Source organism: Lissotriton helveticus, chromosome 6, assembly GCF_964261635.1.
Source record: "Lissotriton helveticus chromosome 6, aLisHel1.1, whole genome shotgun sequence".
In the NCBI taxonomy this organism is placed as follows: Eukaryota; Metazoa; Chordata; class Amphibia; order Caudata; family Salamandridae; genus Lissotriton; species Lissotriton helveticus.
In genome coordinates this window covers 1,453,629,283-1,453,646,844 of record NC_136067.1, presented here as the reverse complement: position 1 = coordinate 1,453,646,844, position 17,562 = coordinate 1,453,629,283, and positions in this window count along the sequence as shown.

The following is a 17,562-nucleotide window of genomic DNA, read 5'->3' as shown; positions in this document are numbered from 1 at the left end:
GAGATGTGTGGATGGAGGTGTGCAGTAGGGCGGCTGCGCTCTGGGACACTCACATTATGTCTCTGGGTCTATTGCCCCTAGGCCTTTGAGGTAGTGGTAGACTCTTGACCGAAGGTGGGGCTCTTGAAGTGACTAGCAGGAAGGAACAGGCATATACGATCAAGAGAATTTGTGTAATCTGTCCAGGCAACTTGTGCACCATATTTGTGAGGCTACAGTGGCTCCAGACCTTCAAGCAGGTTCAAGTATGGTGGGCACTCTCTCAATGACTACTTAATTTAAAATTACAGTGCATTTTTCATTGGGCTATTCTTGAGTCATTAGTGAGGAATGGGGAGAGAAACAGGCAACTTAGAATGCCAACAAGTCAGTGGTGAAATGAGATACTACTGATATGCCTCTTCATTAACGAGCATGGTGTTTGGCCTCAAGTGGTGCAGGGCAGTAGCGTTATGGGTGCAGCATGATGTACTGCGTGTGCTGCTTAGGTTTTATTCAGGGAGTTTCCGACTGCCGAATGGCCATTGGCAAACGTGCCGATTTCAGAATCGGCCCATTTGCGTACGGAAAAGGCCTTTTCCTAAGCATGTAGATATGGCATTCGCAATTCAGGTAATTGCAATTTTTTGCGATTACCTAAATTGTGAATGCATTTGATTCCCAAATGCCATGCAATTCCTTCAAGTTGAGGGTAATATGTGCATGCTTTGAAAAATGCACAAAAATGCATTTTTCAAAGTGCCATGTAGCGCACACATGCCTTTAGGGCATGTGTGTGCTTTATATGTGCAGATTTACCTATTTTTGTGGGGTGCTTCAGGGGGGCCTTAGACCCCTGGGCACCCTTGGATTTGCATTCGCTATTTGCAATTACCAATCTGGTAATCGCAATTAGCGAATGCAAAACAGTAATTTCCATGGGCCTGTAGGCCCAAAATTATGAATGGAGCCACATGACCTAATAACAATTCGCAATTTCCAAGGAATCCGCGTTGTATCCCAAAAAAATATTGAAAAAATCCCTCAAGAGAGCATGGTGGACACCGCGTGAAAGCTTACTGGAAAGAAAGACAAAAAAAGAAACTGACAGAATGGTTTTTGTCTCCACTTTCTGTCCGAATTCTAATGCACTTAAAAAGTTAGTCAAAAAAACTGGCACCTACTGAGAAACTTGGATGAAGCATTCAATAAAGAGCCAATATTTGCATTTAAAAAGAACTCCAGCATTGCCAACCAATTGGTAAGAGCAGCACTGCCACAAGAGAAAAACCCAAACTTAAGAACAATGGGCCCGATTCACAGAATGAACTTAAGACTAAATCCTAAACTTACTACTATTTTGGTATTCACAGAATGCACTTACTACTTTTGGCATTCACACAATGAACTTAAGACTCAATCCTAAACTTACTACTATTTGGTATTTACAGAATGCATTTACTACTTTTGGTATTCACAGAAGTTAGGATTTTGTCTTAAGTTTGTCTTAAGACAAACTTAAGACAGACTTAAGACAGACTTAGGTTAGGATTTTGTTTTAAGTCTGTCTTACGTCTGTCTTAAGTCTGTCTTAAGTTTGTCTTAAGTCTGTCTTAAGTCTGTCTTAAGCCTGTCTTAAGTTTGTCTTAAGACAAACTTAAGACAAAATCCTAACTTCTGTGAATACCAAAAGTAGTAAGTTCATTCTGTGAATGCCAAAAGTAGTAAATACATTCTGTGAATACCAAAATAGTAGTAAGTTTAGGATTGAGTCTTAAGTTCATTCTGTGAATCGGGCCCCTTGTTAGGTTTACCGCCCATTCAAGGAACCACAAATGTGGGATGTGTTCATGTTGTGTCATGTTGTGATACAACAAAAGAAGGAAGTTTATTTGAACACAAAAACATAAAGTGGAAACATGACACATTCACGAACTGCAAATCCCGGTTTGTCATATACGGAATCATATGTCCTTGCAACCAATTGTACATCGGGAAAACCAATCAAGAGGTGCGAACCAGGATCCAACTGCACAAATCGAGAATAAAGAATAATGTGGCAACAGCACCCCTTGTCAATCACTGGCGTGAAAAGAATCACAAAGAAACAGACCTAACCTGGACAGTGATTTCAAAAGTGGACAACGATGCAAGAGGTGGCGACCTTGAAACCAAGCTCTCAAGAAGGGAAGCAATGCTGATAGTGAAATTCAACTCTGCTACACAGGGCTTGAATGAACTAACAGAGATGTTCAAACTAGGATAAACGCGTGTTCCTATCTTCAAATTTGAGACTGCAATATGATAACGCTCGTGAACCATGCTGCAGTAGGTCGCCTAAATTTGCCACTACATCTTCAGAGACCGACTGCCACCAGTGCCAAATCATGATCAGACAACTAATAAATAAACTCCATATACGATGACAGACGTCAGGGCCATTCAGAGACAAAAACGAAAGAGATTTGAACGACAATTTCCACGATGCACCTCTTCTTTACCAGAACACGATCGATAAGACTTGATACAGGACCACGAAGCTTGCATGACCAACGCGTTATATAATCTAAGTGGAGTGGTGTGGCTCACTGGTTAGAGGCAGCAGACCCGGAAGCAGAGGACGGCCCGGGACCAGGGTTCTATCCCCGACGCAGTAGGGTCGTGGACCAGGGTCAGCGGACTCGATAATTCTCGTCTCGGTGCCTACTCTAACCAGGGATCACACTCGGCAACTCTGGGCATTAGCTTGCCTCATCTCCACAACGGCCCCCCACATACGCCGGGGATGCCTGGTTTCACCTTGGAGATACCCAGTAGGGACCATCTCACAGGAAAAGCCAGGACGGGTTCCCCAGCGGTCCACAGCGCAGAGATACTCCTTTGGGAGTTGATTCTAGCGCTCTAGAAACCCACAATTAATTAATTAATTAATAGCGTCAAGTCCGTGGAATAAGAAAAAACATGTGCCTATAAAATCAGTCACATTATAAATCTTGGAACGCTGAATTAAGTCCATCTTTAAGTAAATAGAAAAGACGCTGCAACTTAACTTACAATTAGGAACACCAATAGAATCGAGCCGGTCTATTTCATGGACACAACAAGCTCGGAACTACATTCCCCCGTGATCCTTAGCAAAACCGGAAGTCCACACCACTTTGGTTGGACGCGGACTGCAAATCGAGGAAGGAAAGCATTACATGCTCGGTGCCCCGACCCTTCACGGTAAACAATTCTGCTTACCAAGACTTAATTTTTGGCCACAAACGATCCGTTTATGCCTAGATTGTTAATGGCATCCCATCCTGTTCTCTTTAGGCGGGAGCACCCGATCCCTGTACACCAAAGCCTGAAGCCATAAATCAGGTAAACACAGTCTATTTTCCTAAAAACATGGCAAGATAGCTATATGAGAAACCAAAACTCATTGGTTCCTTTTCCCTTCGTCAGATAGCCAGGCAGTTGAATAATCAAGCATCAGACTCCCTCCTTTCTCCCGAAAGTAAGTGGTACAATAATGTGATGTCGTGAATGAATCTAGCTGCCGATTGCTGAATTGTGATCGTGACGCTTTGTATTTCTCCTTTTTTGCATCTTTCTGCTTCAGAATTGACCACACGTCGGGAACAATCTTATATTTTCTATGCTCTGATTTAGAAGAGGTAAGATAAAGAGTAGTGATGGAGGTCTCAGCATGCATACATTAAGAAAAAGCTTCTTTCTAAAGCAAGGTTTTTTCTTCTTTTGCAGACTATGGTCCTGATGAGAACTCCGTAAATTAACGCGAGTTCGAAACGCGTAGACTGTTAATAGCCATAAAAAAGATTGAACAAAGCAAAGGATTATACAATAGATTTGATTTCCTCTTTTGAGATAACAAATGTCATATGGCTGTGTTGTGAACATTGTAATTCCAGCTGTTATTTTATCTGTAATGGTACGAGTGAGGTATGATTGAGAGTCTGAATGATCTTCTTTGGATATGTTGAAATGTGTTAGTAAATATTAATGTTTTGGCTGTGTACATAAGGTCCGAAAAAATGGCAAAGTTTGATAAATGAAAAGTAATAATATGTATAAAAAGAAACATTGAGTAAAATAAATCAACGGAAATAAAATAAAAATACAAAGCATATGGTCTGCTTTAGTAGACACCATAGCTTGTAAAAAATATAAAACAACACTTGATATTTCCAATGGTTTTTATAGCCATAACCTGTCCCATGAATGCAGTCAATGGACCGCATTCGCGGCCTGTGGAAAACAGTATAAATACCGGCGTTTGCCTATGGGGTATAAAAATTGCCACTGGGTTTTTGTCGCACATATTGGCTCTCTGTTGGACAGCATAGACCCAGATGCATACTCGTACGTGAATGATATCTAGCTCACAGACGATGAATTATGGCTGCATCTGTGCCGTGTTGACCGCATAATTCTGGAATTTGTGGACTATGGCTACAAATTCAATTTTGCCAAATCCCACAGTACTCCTTTTGGGTTATGAGCTCAACAATGAAGGTTGGGGCCTGGCTCCCCACTTTCTAGCGAAATGCGCACGTTTGCAGTCTCCAACTAACTTGAAAAAACTTCATTCTTTGCTGGGATTTTTGAATTTTGGCCATTCTTATATTCCTGAATATGCCCAGCATATCAAGCCGCTTTATGCCTTGATACAACCTACATTTTCAAAAGCCAGCTGGTTATCAGAACATTCGGCTATTTTACTTTCTTTGCAAGCTGATTTGCTTGAATCTAAGTACTTGTTGATGTATGATAACCACACTAACCTGGTAATATGAATCATGCCAGGCACAGTGGGTTTCACTTACTAAACGTACAATGAAGGAGACACAGTAACTATTGCATACAAATCACATTTGTACACTATGGTCAAGATAAGGTTTTTGACTGTTGAAAAAGTTTTGACAGCTGTACAAATTGCAGTCCTAAAGGAACGCACAATGGCACAGGGAAATAGCAATTTGGTGGTTACACCTTACCCTGCTTTAGAAGCAGTGACAAAGGCTAGTGTGCCAAACTCAAAGGCTTTGCATCCCTGTTGGATACAATGGCCTACTTCCTTGACGCCCCCGGATGTCACCTTTAACTTTGACCACTCTCTTCAGACACAGGAGTTGTTGCAGAATGAACTGAACGCATTCATTCACCTCCCCTGTCTTTGCTTCCTTTGGAGGAGTACGCATGTATCATTTACACCGATGGTTCGGCGCAACCAGCCACGGATTCTAAACATGCTTACTCAGTGGCTTGTGCCATTGTAGCAGGTACAATGGTGAATGGAGAGTTCAAATCTTCCGTTGTGCATACTCAAGCATTAGAAGACTGTACTGCACAATTGGTTGAGCTGCGCGCTCTGGTTCTTGCTCTTGAGTTTGCTGATCCAAATGTTTCGACTCTCATTGTCTGCGACTCTTATTACTGTGATCAGTCTTTCAATGAAAACGTATTCTTTTGATCTCAAAATGATTATCGAGATTCTAAAGGTGGCACAATTAAGCATAAAACGCTTTGGGTTCGAGTGGCAGATCTTAAATAGCGTCTGCCACTCACACATGTTATATATACTCTTGGTCACCAGTGTGTGGGAGCACACGCTCTTGGGAATTGTTTGGCTGATGAAGCGGCCAAATCTGCAGTAGCCACGTGTTCCATAGCAGCCATTACTAAATCCAAAATTAAGATTGATATTGACATTTTGGCAGCAATAGCTGCTACTAAGAAAGGCCTCAATTACTCGCAAGGTTTCCTTTCTAAATATTCTTATCAGTTAACTCCCAAACAAATTCCTTTCGCTAGAATACCAGATGTTGGAGATCGGCTCATTCCCAACACGGACCGCAGGCACACTTTAATCAAAACCGTACACGAAGGCATGGCTTCTGCACATGCTGGCGTGTCTGCGACTTTCTATCTTGCAGCAACGTTATTGGTGGCGTGGTTTATATAAAGATCCGTAATTATATACTTTCTTGTGACATCTGTCAACAAATCAAGCCTTCTTCAGTAACATGTCCACCGCAAACACCACTTTGCATTGCTGATCGCCCTTTTGCATGTGTGTATCTTGATCACTGCGGTCCCTTTTCTTCAGATACTGCATATAAATATATTTTAGTTGCAGTGAATTTGTGCACTAAATTCCTTTAGGTATGGCCACAACGCAGTGCTGATGCGCAAACTGTCATCAGGGATTTGCGTGTCTTTGTAGGGATTTTTCCCTGTGGCACCTTTCATTCGGACCAAGGTCCAGCTTTCACCTCTAAGGCGTACAAGGATACAATGAGGTCTATGGGGGTGCTGGTGCAGTTTTCGTCTCCATACAGGCCTGAGGGCAACTCAATGATGGAGCAAATGAACCGTGAATTAAAGCAATCCTTGACAGCTAGAGTTGTAGGTACTGGCAGGAACTGGTTAGCCCATTTGTATGGCATCCAATGTGCACTTAATAATCTCCCTAGAAGACCTCTGGGTGGGAAGACCCCATACGAGATGCTCTTTGGCATCAACATGTTTGTGCCAGACCTCAATGGTCTAGATGTTGCGGCTGCTGCTGCGACTTTTGACCTAGATAATAATTCTACTATGTTACAGAACCTACAAGATACCCAGACCAGCCTTGCTACTGTACATTTGTCCTCAGCAGCTGAAGCAGCGCTCCTGAAGCCAGTGGTCGGCTGGCTTTCTAAAGTTGGAGATCTGGTCCGAGAAAAGGTGGAGTACAAAAAAGAATTTGGTCTCTCTTATCATGCACCGGTTCCATTGCTTGGATTAAGGGCTACTCGAACAGTCATTTTACCTCCTCTTCCAGGTCGCAAAGACAACAGATACATCTCAGTGGACAATGTCAAGCTACAACATCTGGCCAATCCTGAGTAGTGTGACACCTGCTGTTTCGTGTCCCACAATTTCAAGGACTCGTGAAAGTGGAACGTCATCCAATATGCGACACAACATTGTTATCCAGATGGACCCTGTTGTTGACCATTCTTTTGTTCCCACAGCTTCCTCCTGCAACGTGGAGGCTGTATACACATATCCCACAAGTGGGTCTTTACATGATTTGCCGGATAGTCCTTTGCACCATGACAGTTTTTCTTTTGACTCATCCTCCACCAACTCCAGGAACCAGACAAAATTGTCCATTTTTTTATCCTGGTTTAAGCACACTTATTTGGTTCCTCCGTGGACATACATCTGGTTGATACTAATTATGATATTTCTTTTTATGTCAATTGGATTTGTAACAGTTTTTTTTCTAGTCCTCAAAGGTCACTATTTGCCTGAACGCTCTACTGTGAACTCTGTTGATGGCATTTTGGCTCCCCATTCATCTTCCCACATCATGAAGCATGACCAGACTCTTGTTAACATTTCTGCGTTCCCAGTTTCGGATGGTAAATTTTGGGATAAAGTGGGGTCTAAGTTCATGGTCCGACAGAGCTCATTAACGTGCTGTACATCTTTTGTGTCTCTATGGGTGATGTGTTGACACAAAACATACGTTCTGATGATTGGGATGTGCATGCACTACAAGCCTTGTTTTCAGATTTAAAATATTATGCTGCCTTTGATGCTGAAGACTTGTATAAGAATTCTGCAAATTATGCTGACCTATTCTCTTATCAACATTATAGGCATTATTTCATACACAGGACCAATACATTATGTCCTATCGTAAATTACACTCAGTGGTAACATTGCCCTACACCATTAAAAGGCAGCTCAAAGACACTTAAGGAAACGTTTTCATACTTTACAGATTTTGATAAATCAAATCCTGAGTCATATTATTTCAAATTAAGTAGCCCTTCCTCTCAGAAAGTCATGTTAACCCATAGTAAATTAATATATTCCAATTCTTTTCGACATGTTCTTTCCATAAGCATATGGCAAGGATTATGACCATTGGAAGGACACCATTGATCTAAACTCAATGTGGGGCTCTAAGGATTGGCAGGTGCGAGGCTCTGAAGCCCTACATCATGCCTGCCTCATCCCAATTCAAATTTTGTTTCTAAATAATACAGTATACCAAACCACATGCTTTGGTTTGGCTACTGCTAAGAAAATGAATGCCCTGGCCATTTCAACATTCGCTGAATATAATGATTGGCGCACACATACAAATTATACCATTTTAGCTTTACAAACTTTATTTCAAAATAATTCATTTAATGAATCTACCATGGACCCCCTAGGTTGGCTGGCTCAGCAAATTAGTTCGAATGCCTGCCAACTTCATTTCCTTAACTCTAGTTTAGGTTTTACGCAAGACAGACCCGACCCTAAGTTTTTTGATTCTCATACTGTCACAACTGTGGGTAAATTATGTCAACAATGGTTGCAGCACTCTACACTCTCGTCCATTAAGCATCACTTGTCGTTGTTGTCCAGCAATATTAATTTGTCAGATTTTGTCTTAGGACCCAGAACTCCTAGAACAAAACGATGGATATACACTGCATACAATGAAATTTGGAAACTTTCTCAAATTCAAGCAGCACCTAGTTTGTGGGAACTAGACCACGCAAACTTAGAAAAGGTTCTGGCTACTGCCGACAACAGTATTAATACACTGTCTTCACGCATATATACATTAGATAATATTGTTTCCTCTGTTATTGACATTGTACGGAAATATGTCTCTCTGTTATATCATGGTCAGAATCAATTGCGTTCTGTAATGCAATTTGCAAGGACTTTGCAAACTCTGAAAATGAGAAAAGTACAGTGGTATTATTTAAATGCAACTGCTTTGTTTTCTCCGTTTAATTTAACAGACAAACAGCAATTCATGTCCAAGAAAGATGCAACCTACACGCTTCTGCACATTGAAAAAATAGACCCTTTACCTTTTTCTATAGCAGAATCTGACTCTGCTGTTTGTTTAATCCATGGAGTGATATATTTGCCTTTCTCTCTGTTTCAATTTAGCTCCTCTATGAAACATTACCCTGTAGGCCGCTTTGAACCCCTTGGAAGTACTTTTCTACATGAACGTTGGTCCTTGCCTTTCACTTATCGATGTTTAAGGGAAGATACAGAAGCTTACCTTAGCGGGGAATATTGTGATTCCACAGTAGGGCATTCCATAGTATGCAAAAACGTACAATTGCACGGAGCTTGTAATCTTTCAGCTCCGAACCTTGCATGTGTTTTGAAAGGTAAACCAGTACCCGCCATCATTCCCACGTTCACTCTGCTTGCTAACGGTAGCTATCTTATTTTAAATAACCAGGAATGCTGCAGCTTGCTTGCTGGCATACCATAAATTGTAAAGTTTCCCAGCGCGTAATTTGTTGCAATAATGTGCTTTTTCCAAACCCACGTGGGCCACTGGATAGTTCAGTTTGGCCTCCAATACCAACTTTGAAAACAGATTTCAACAAGCTGAGCAGATTAAAAGCGCTTTTAACCCAACAAGAAGTTGCACTGACTTCTGCACGAGAAACCTTCAACCTCTAGGTGGCTAGTGCGGCCACTGAAATGCAAACACTTTTAAATACAAAACTCCCACTACATTTTGGGGAGTTAATTCATCGCATTTTCAATGCATTGACTACTTAAGGCCTTGTAAATTATTTTAAGGCTGTGTTTTCTGGCCGTGTTTCTTCTTTTCAGACTATATTTGGTGTAATACCTGCATTTATTCATTCTATCTTTTCCAGCGTCTTTGGCGGTTTTCCCTTAATATTAGCATTAGCCACTGGAATCCTGCTTCTGCTGGCCTGCTACACAATGGCTGCTCCTCTTGTGATGCTGCACAGACCGGGCCGGCTGAAATTGCTTTGTGACCGGATGCATGCATGCTTCGGTACACTGCCACTTGCAACACTCAGCGTGTCTTATGGATTATCATTCTGTTTTGCGTATTTCACTTGCGTGCAACCTGTATTTTCATGCCTCCGCTGTCAATTTACGTGGCCATTGGATGTGTGCCTTTCCAATGCGTCATGTCCCGACCCGTATTTTGACCAGCTGATGAGCCCCTTAGTTGCTCATGAGCAGGACTGTTCTGGGATTGCCTTAATGGCGCGTGCCACTGCACTTGGAATTTTGGCACAATGGGATATGCATACACACATGGAATTACCAGGGGGAGGGTGTAGTATGGCTTACAGGTCCATTCTCGACATTTGCTAATTTAGCATGAGCTTCGGTGCCAAGAGGCTGCTTTTGCGCACAACATTGCATGCATACATTTCGCAAGACCCTGTTTGTGCCCCTTTCACATGAGAACTGTCTACCTTGCACGTTCTCTGCTGTGCTCTGAAGTTTAGTCTGCACACGCTGTTCAAGGTTAAACAACAATGGGCCAGATGTAGGAGCCCAAATACCGGTCGGTAACGGCCGATTTCGGCCGTTACCGACCGGTATTTGGGTTTTCAGATGTAGGGGCATGTGAATTTAAGAATCTGTAATTTTACCGATTCGGTAAAAATACCGATTCTGTAAAATACCGAATCGGTATATTTACCGAATCGGTAAATCCATATGTAGCTGACACTCCTGAGAGTGCCACAGGCCCTTAAGAATCGGTATTTTACCACACAATCCTATTGTGTGGTAAAATACCGAATTCAGGTGTGCATGCACATCTGTGCATGCACACCTGTGCCATGTGACACACAGACATGCCCTTAGGGCATGTATGTGTGCCACATGTCACACAAGCCTGTACTTGGGGTGCTAGAGGGTGTCAAAGTGACACCCCCTGCACCCTTGCAGGATTCGGTATTTACCGATTCGGTAAATACCGAATCGGTATTGCCCATTGATTCCTATGGGCTTCAAGGCCCATAGGAATCAATGGGCAATACCGATTCGGTATTTACCAAATCGGTAAATACGGAATCTTACAGATTCGGTATTCCTGAATTCGGAATTACCTAAATCTGCCCCCTTCCCATTTACAGACTCTTAAATACCGAATCGGTAAAATTCGGTATTTAAGAGTCTGTAAATGGGAATTACCTACATCTAGCCCAATGCCCCTTGTTATTCCGTTATGGTCAGTCCCTCACACCGAGACATAACATGCTACCCACAACTACACTACTGGAAATCATGTGCTTTAATATTGCAAGCGCAACATGTTTTAACACACATGGAGAGACACCTTTCCGAAGAGAAGAGCTGTGCTTGTCCTGAGATGTGAACATTGCATCTAGGCCTTGAGGTATGGGGGTCTGCTGGCAAAGCCCCGAGGTCTTCTTTTTTATAATAAACTATCTCTTACCATGGGGAGGGTGGTTAAGTTGTTAAGTCCTTTCCCACTGATATTTATAAAATGATATCCCTGTTTGTATTCTATGGTATTGTAACAATGCTGACTATATTGTGTTTATGCATTTTGCTGCTAGTATTAGCACGTATACTGCACCATAGAGCGCGTTAGTTGAAATAAACATTTTAAACTATTCCACGTCTCAGATTACTCTAATTGTGGACAAGTACGAGTGAGTGAGCGAAAGAGTGTCAGCTTCCGCAATTCTCAAGATAGAGTGACGTGTTCTGGTTTGTCTAATCATTGATAGCTTTACTGCAGATGAAGAACAAATGGGACACTATAGCTAGTCGGTTTGGGAATTTGGTTACTAATGCGGTAGGTTGGTACACCCCTATTCACTGAGGTCCTGTTTTCCTGTGCATAGTTCTGTATATGTGCAGAATCCCTGCAACAGGTTCCTGCGGTTCTGACGAGGGATTCTGGCCTCAAACTCTGTGACAAGACAGTGCAGGCCTCAAGGGAGTTGAAGAACCACCACCTGTGTTGTTGAGTCTTCTGGAGTCCGTGGGAGCTCAGCAGACCGGTCAGTTGAGTTGCAGTGCCTGCAGATGCCGGGAAGTGACTCCTTCACTTCAAGAGAGATTCTTTCAGCTGTCTTGGATTTCCACAGGCCTTGGAAGGATCCTGCGTGGAGCATGGGCACCGATGTTGCAGAAGATGAGCAGGACGATGAGACTAGGAGCAACAGGAGTTTCCCAGTTGCAGTCTCGGTGCCCAAAGCAAAGTCCAGTGAAGTCCATAGTGCCCAGACAGTCGAAGAAGAAGTGGTATCTTGAAATGAATCTTGTCCCACAATGAATCTAGGGACCCACCTACAGGTAGGCCTTTATTACCCTAAGGAAAGGGTTGGGACGATTCAGGGTTCCCTCCCAGGGGAGGGGCTGGACAGTGGGGAGGATACTCCCATGTCCTTTGTCCAGTTTCGTATCAGAGCAGGAGCCAACGGCTCCCTGAACTGGTTTGAAGGGAACTATGCAAGGAGGGCATCAGATATAGTCTTCAAAGCAGTCTAGTAGCACTGACAAGCACCCCCTCCCTGTCCCAATACACTAATCCCTGTCTGAGAGGTGGTCACACCTCTCTGTGACAGGATATCTATTATTCTGCCTTCCCCTACTCGAGCTTGGCTCAGCAGGAGGAGGGTAGAAACATGTCTCTGGTCAGCAGCAGCCCTAGCTTGCTGGACGGTTTTGGAAGACTGATACCAGGAGCAATGACGGCCTCCCGGAGGAGCTTTACAGTGCATGGAATCATACCCCCCACATCGTTTATGGTGTGGAGGTATGATTCCAACATGTTTGATACCAAACACGGCAGGGTCCGTTCCAGCCAGTTTAGAGATGGTCATCGCATAATAACGCATGGCCACTCTATATATTATTATGGCTGTTGCCCTTACAACCCCGGAGAATGAACTCCAAAGGTTGTAGGGTTGTCCCACTCATGCAGGGGCACCCTCACACTTAGAACCAAGCACGCTGCCTTTAGGATTGAAAGGCCTGCAATAGGGGTGATTTATAGGTTTTAAGTGAAGTGACCTCAGATATAGGGAAACCTATATCTGTTGCAAGTGCTGTTAGCATCAGCTTACACAGGCTGCAATGGCAGGCTTATTGTCACAGTTTGAGTGTTCTCACATGGGTGGCATAATGCCTGCTTCATCCCAGGTGGGAACCTTGATGTACCAATTCCCTGGGTACCTCAGTACCATATACTAGGGACTTGTAAGGGTACACTGTTGAAAGGATAGTCGTAGGAATCAGGATTACTCACTTCTTCTTTATTGAAGTAAAGGGTTTATTACAGCGACACCGACCACAACAGGAATCTCCACCTTCATCCTTCAGCAACTGTCTCTCTCTACTCCTTACATTCTCATCAAGCATCCATTCCACACATTCCACACGTCCACACACAATCACGCGCTAACACACACACGAGACATACCATGCGCACAACACTACATATGCAACCAATACCACACACCCTCCTCCTCAAAAGCTTAAGACAACACCAAAAAAATTACCCTAACTTAAAATCAGAAAACCGGACAGGCAACTTCCTTGTTCTATTACCACGGCGTAGAGTCTCACCTTCAACACCAATATTGGTACGAGATGAACCAACATCAACAATATCTCCAACGTTACCTCCTGCGTCACATCTAGTGCTACGACCACCCGTACTACCAGTTGACGCCACATCCTTCATTAATCCAAAATCATCACCTAACATATATCCACTACACGCTCCTTCATCGACACCACCAGATCGTGAGTCTACCACACCATCCCCTTCATTGCAAAAACTCAATTGCCGAAAATTCCACCTCTTGCCATCTTCCAATTCTACTGCACTGCCAAATACCTTCATTACTCTCAGGGGTTTGGACCATAGACTTTCACCTTTCAACACAATCCTAGGATTCTTTACCCTAACCATTTGACCAATCTTAACCAAAGGCCAACTACACCTACTTCCATGATATTGCTGACTGCGATCTTGATACCTTCTGACCTCAGATCTGATTTCTTTATCAATATCACCGTTATTGCACTGCATTTTATCATTCCTTTTCCTCAACCACCAAGGAACTAAACCAGTAAATGGTTTCCTGCCTCTTAAAACCTCAAAAGGTGTTTTCCCTGTAGCAGAATGCGGGGTAACACGATATGCAGTCAACCTCTCTTGTAAAGCTTTCCTCCAGGGTAAACCTGCACTCAATGCCAATTCAATCACTTCCTTAACCACCCTGTTGAAGCGCTCAACTTGACCGTTACCTTCTGGAAGATATAGTGATGATTTGATATGCTTGATATCCATTACCGCTAGGAATTCTTCCATCTTTTGCGACACAAATTGAGGTCCATTATCCGAAACCAGAACTTCTGGTACTCCTTCCCTAGAAAACACATCCTCTAAAAACTCAATGACTACATCCGTAGTCATCCCACTTACCATCCTTACTTCGGGCCATTTCGAATAGTAATCAACTAATACAATAGCATAACAATCCTTTGCTGATAAAGCTGAAAATGGACCCATGAAATCTATAGCCACTTTTTGCCATGGATACTCAGGTAATTTCACCATAGTTAAAGGCACACTCAATGGTTTTGCCACTTTATCACTGGCGCTACAAACTTTACAATTCCTTACTAATCGATCCACCATGGAATCGACCCCTGGCCACCAAAACCACTCTTTAATCCTTCTTTTAGTACTGGACATACCACCGTGCCCCATGTGACTCTTCTCAACAATGTCCTGTCTTAAGCTAATTGGAGGCACAATTCTGTCACCTCTTAGGATAATATCATTAACGACACATAGTTCCTCTTTAATTTTTGAAAATGCAGCACATTCACCCCGTAAGTTGGACTCTCTTGGCCAACCATCAACTATGAACCGTTTAACCTCTCTCAAAACAACATCCTTGTCCATCTCGCACATCCAAGACGCCTCAGATACCACGCTATTAACATCCTTCTCACCTATCAAAAACACATCCTTGATGGTAAAAGCTATTTCACAATCACTATTAGTTCCAACTTCTGTCAAGTTCACATTAGGTAACCTTGAAAGACCATCCGCAACTACATTATCCTTACCAGGAATGTATTCTATATCAAAACTGAACATTTGCAGCTTTGAAGCTAAGCGAGCCAACCTAGGAGTCAAATTCTTCCCACCTTCAGGTCTCAAAATATTTACCAATGGTTTATGATCAGTACAAATTTTGAACTTTTTCCCCCACACATACATTCTGAATCTCTCAGCAGCCCATGAAGCAGCCAATAACTCCTTTTCTATTACGGAATAATTGCGTTCCGATTTTGTTAACGTGTGTAAAGCATACGCCACTACCCACTTCTCTGATTTAACACGTTGAGAAAACACAGCACCAATGCCATACCCAGACGCATCCACAGACAGTATACATTCAGCATTAGGCAAGAAAGGTTTCAAACATGGTGTTGTAACTATTTCTTTCTTCACCTTCTCAAAACATATTTTTTGTTGCTCACCCCACGTAAATACTACACCTCTTTTTAACAATGATCTTAACGGTTCAACTTTAGAGGCATAATTTTCAATAAAACGTGAGTAAAATTCTGTTAGTACCAGGAATGACATCAATTGTTCCTTATTTGTGGGTTCAGGCACAGCTAAGATAGCATCAACATGACTGATTTTTGGTCGAATACGATCTTTAGATATGACATGTCCTAAATACTCTACTTCAGATTTCCCAAACACGCATTTCTCATTTTTGATAGTTAACCCACTATTTCTTAATGCATCTAAAACAGCATATAAACTTTCATCATGACATTCCTTGTTCCTTCCATATATTAAAATGTCATCCTGAAATACTTTAGCATTTTTAATGCCTTGTAAGATCCTGCACATCTCTCTTTGAAAGACTGCAGACGCGCTAGCAAGGCCAAATGGCATACGTTTATATCTAAACATTCCCTCTGTGGTGATGAAAGCAGGACAATGTTTAGAATCATCATCTAAAACAATTTGGTGATATGCACTAGTCAAATCTATTTTGGAAAACCAAGAAGATCCACCAACGGAAGATGTAAGCTCTTGCAAATTTGGCAGAGGAAACGTATCAACCCAAATAGCTTCATTTAAACATCTGAGGTCGACACATAAACGCAAATCGCCATTGGATTTAAGAGAAATCACGACTGGCGAAACCCAGTCTGTACTCTCAACTGGTTCAACAATTCCATCTTTGCACAACTTCTTAAGTATTTCGCCCAATTTTTCTCTCTAACTAATAGGCACATTCCTAAGTTTTTGTCTAACAGGATACGCACCTTCTCTTAAAATAATCTTATGTTTGAATCCAACCATCTTGCCAATGCCATTAGAAATTACATCAGGAAATTTTTCCTGAAGAATTGAGTAATTGTCTATTTCACAACAATCATTCTGAATAGAATAAACAGGACAATCTAAACTAGGATCAATTTTCATACCTAAGTCAGTTATGTGTGGCCACCCTAGAATGGTTGCACCTTTGTTAGCCACATATATTTTACCTTGACAAGAATTCTGTCCAAAACTCATTTTAGCTAAAATAAAACCTTCTAAAGGTATTTTATGTCCAGTATAACTTCCAGGATGGACATCCGATCCTAATAATGATCTGTTTGGCCAGAGTGATTTAAACAAATCCATGCCCATAATGGTATACCATGCACAAGAGTCTACCATTATTTTAACTTCCAGACCATCAATGTTGATGATACATGATGGTAATTTTTTTAACTCTATTCGTCTCTTTAATTGACTCATCATGCACACTACAAATTTCGCCTACTATATGAAAAATATCATCTTGACCATCAGCTTGAATAAAATTGATGTCATCTTGATCATCTTCTTGGACACAATTGACCTTAGCCTTAAAATTGTGACATACCCTAGTAAAATGTCCATTTTTTTTACAATTAGTACAAATTTTATCAAGTGCAGGACACGACTTGTAGTTTGCTAAATGGTTAGTAGAGCCGCACCTATAACATGCAAACCTTTTTTGCTCATTGCGTTTGTCATAACTTTTCTCATTACTCTTCTTGTTAGGATAATTGGTAAATAACTTATTATCATTCTTGAACTTAGGTTTATCACCCTTATTTATCACATTAACTGAATTAGATTCGGAATCATTTTTCTCATTTCTAACTTCACGAATACATTGATCCGAAATTTCCACACCTCTAGCTACTTCAATAGCATTTTTTAACGAAGTACTTCCTGATGACCATAACTTTTCTTGTATTTTTTTAGACTTAGTTTTCATAAGAATTTGGTCACGTAAAACCTGGTCATATGTCATGTTTTCAAATTCACATGTAACAGCTAAACCCCTCAAGGCTGAAACATATTGATCAATTGACTCATCCACTTTCTGAGCCCTCGAATAAAACTTAAACCTTTCCATGACAACATTAATTTTCCTCCCAAATCTCTCCTGCATTTGTTTAACAGCGCATTGGTAAACACCCATGTCGCCAGCATTCTCAATTTTAGGTACATTTTTTAACTCCCTTAACCCTACTGCGCCAAGTCTAAGTTTAAGTAAAGACACTTTTCTTTTTGAGAACACTCTTCTTCTTCTAAAACTTCAACATAAGCTTCAAACATGTCAATCCATAAGTCCCATGCAATAGGAGGTTCACCAGATTCCGCTAAGAAAAATGGTGGTGGGTGAATTGAAGACATTTTGAATTAAAATAATGAATAAA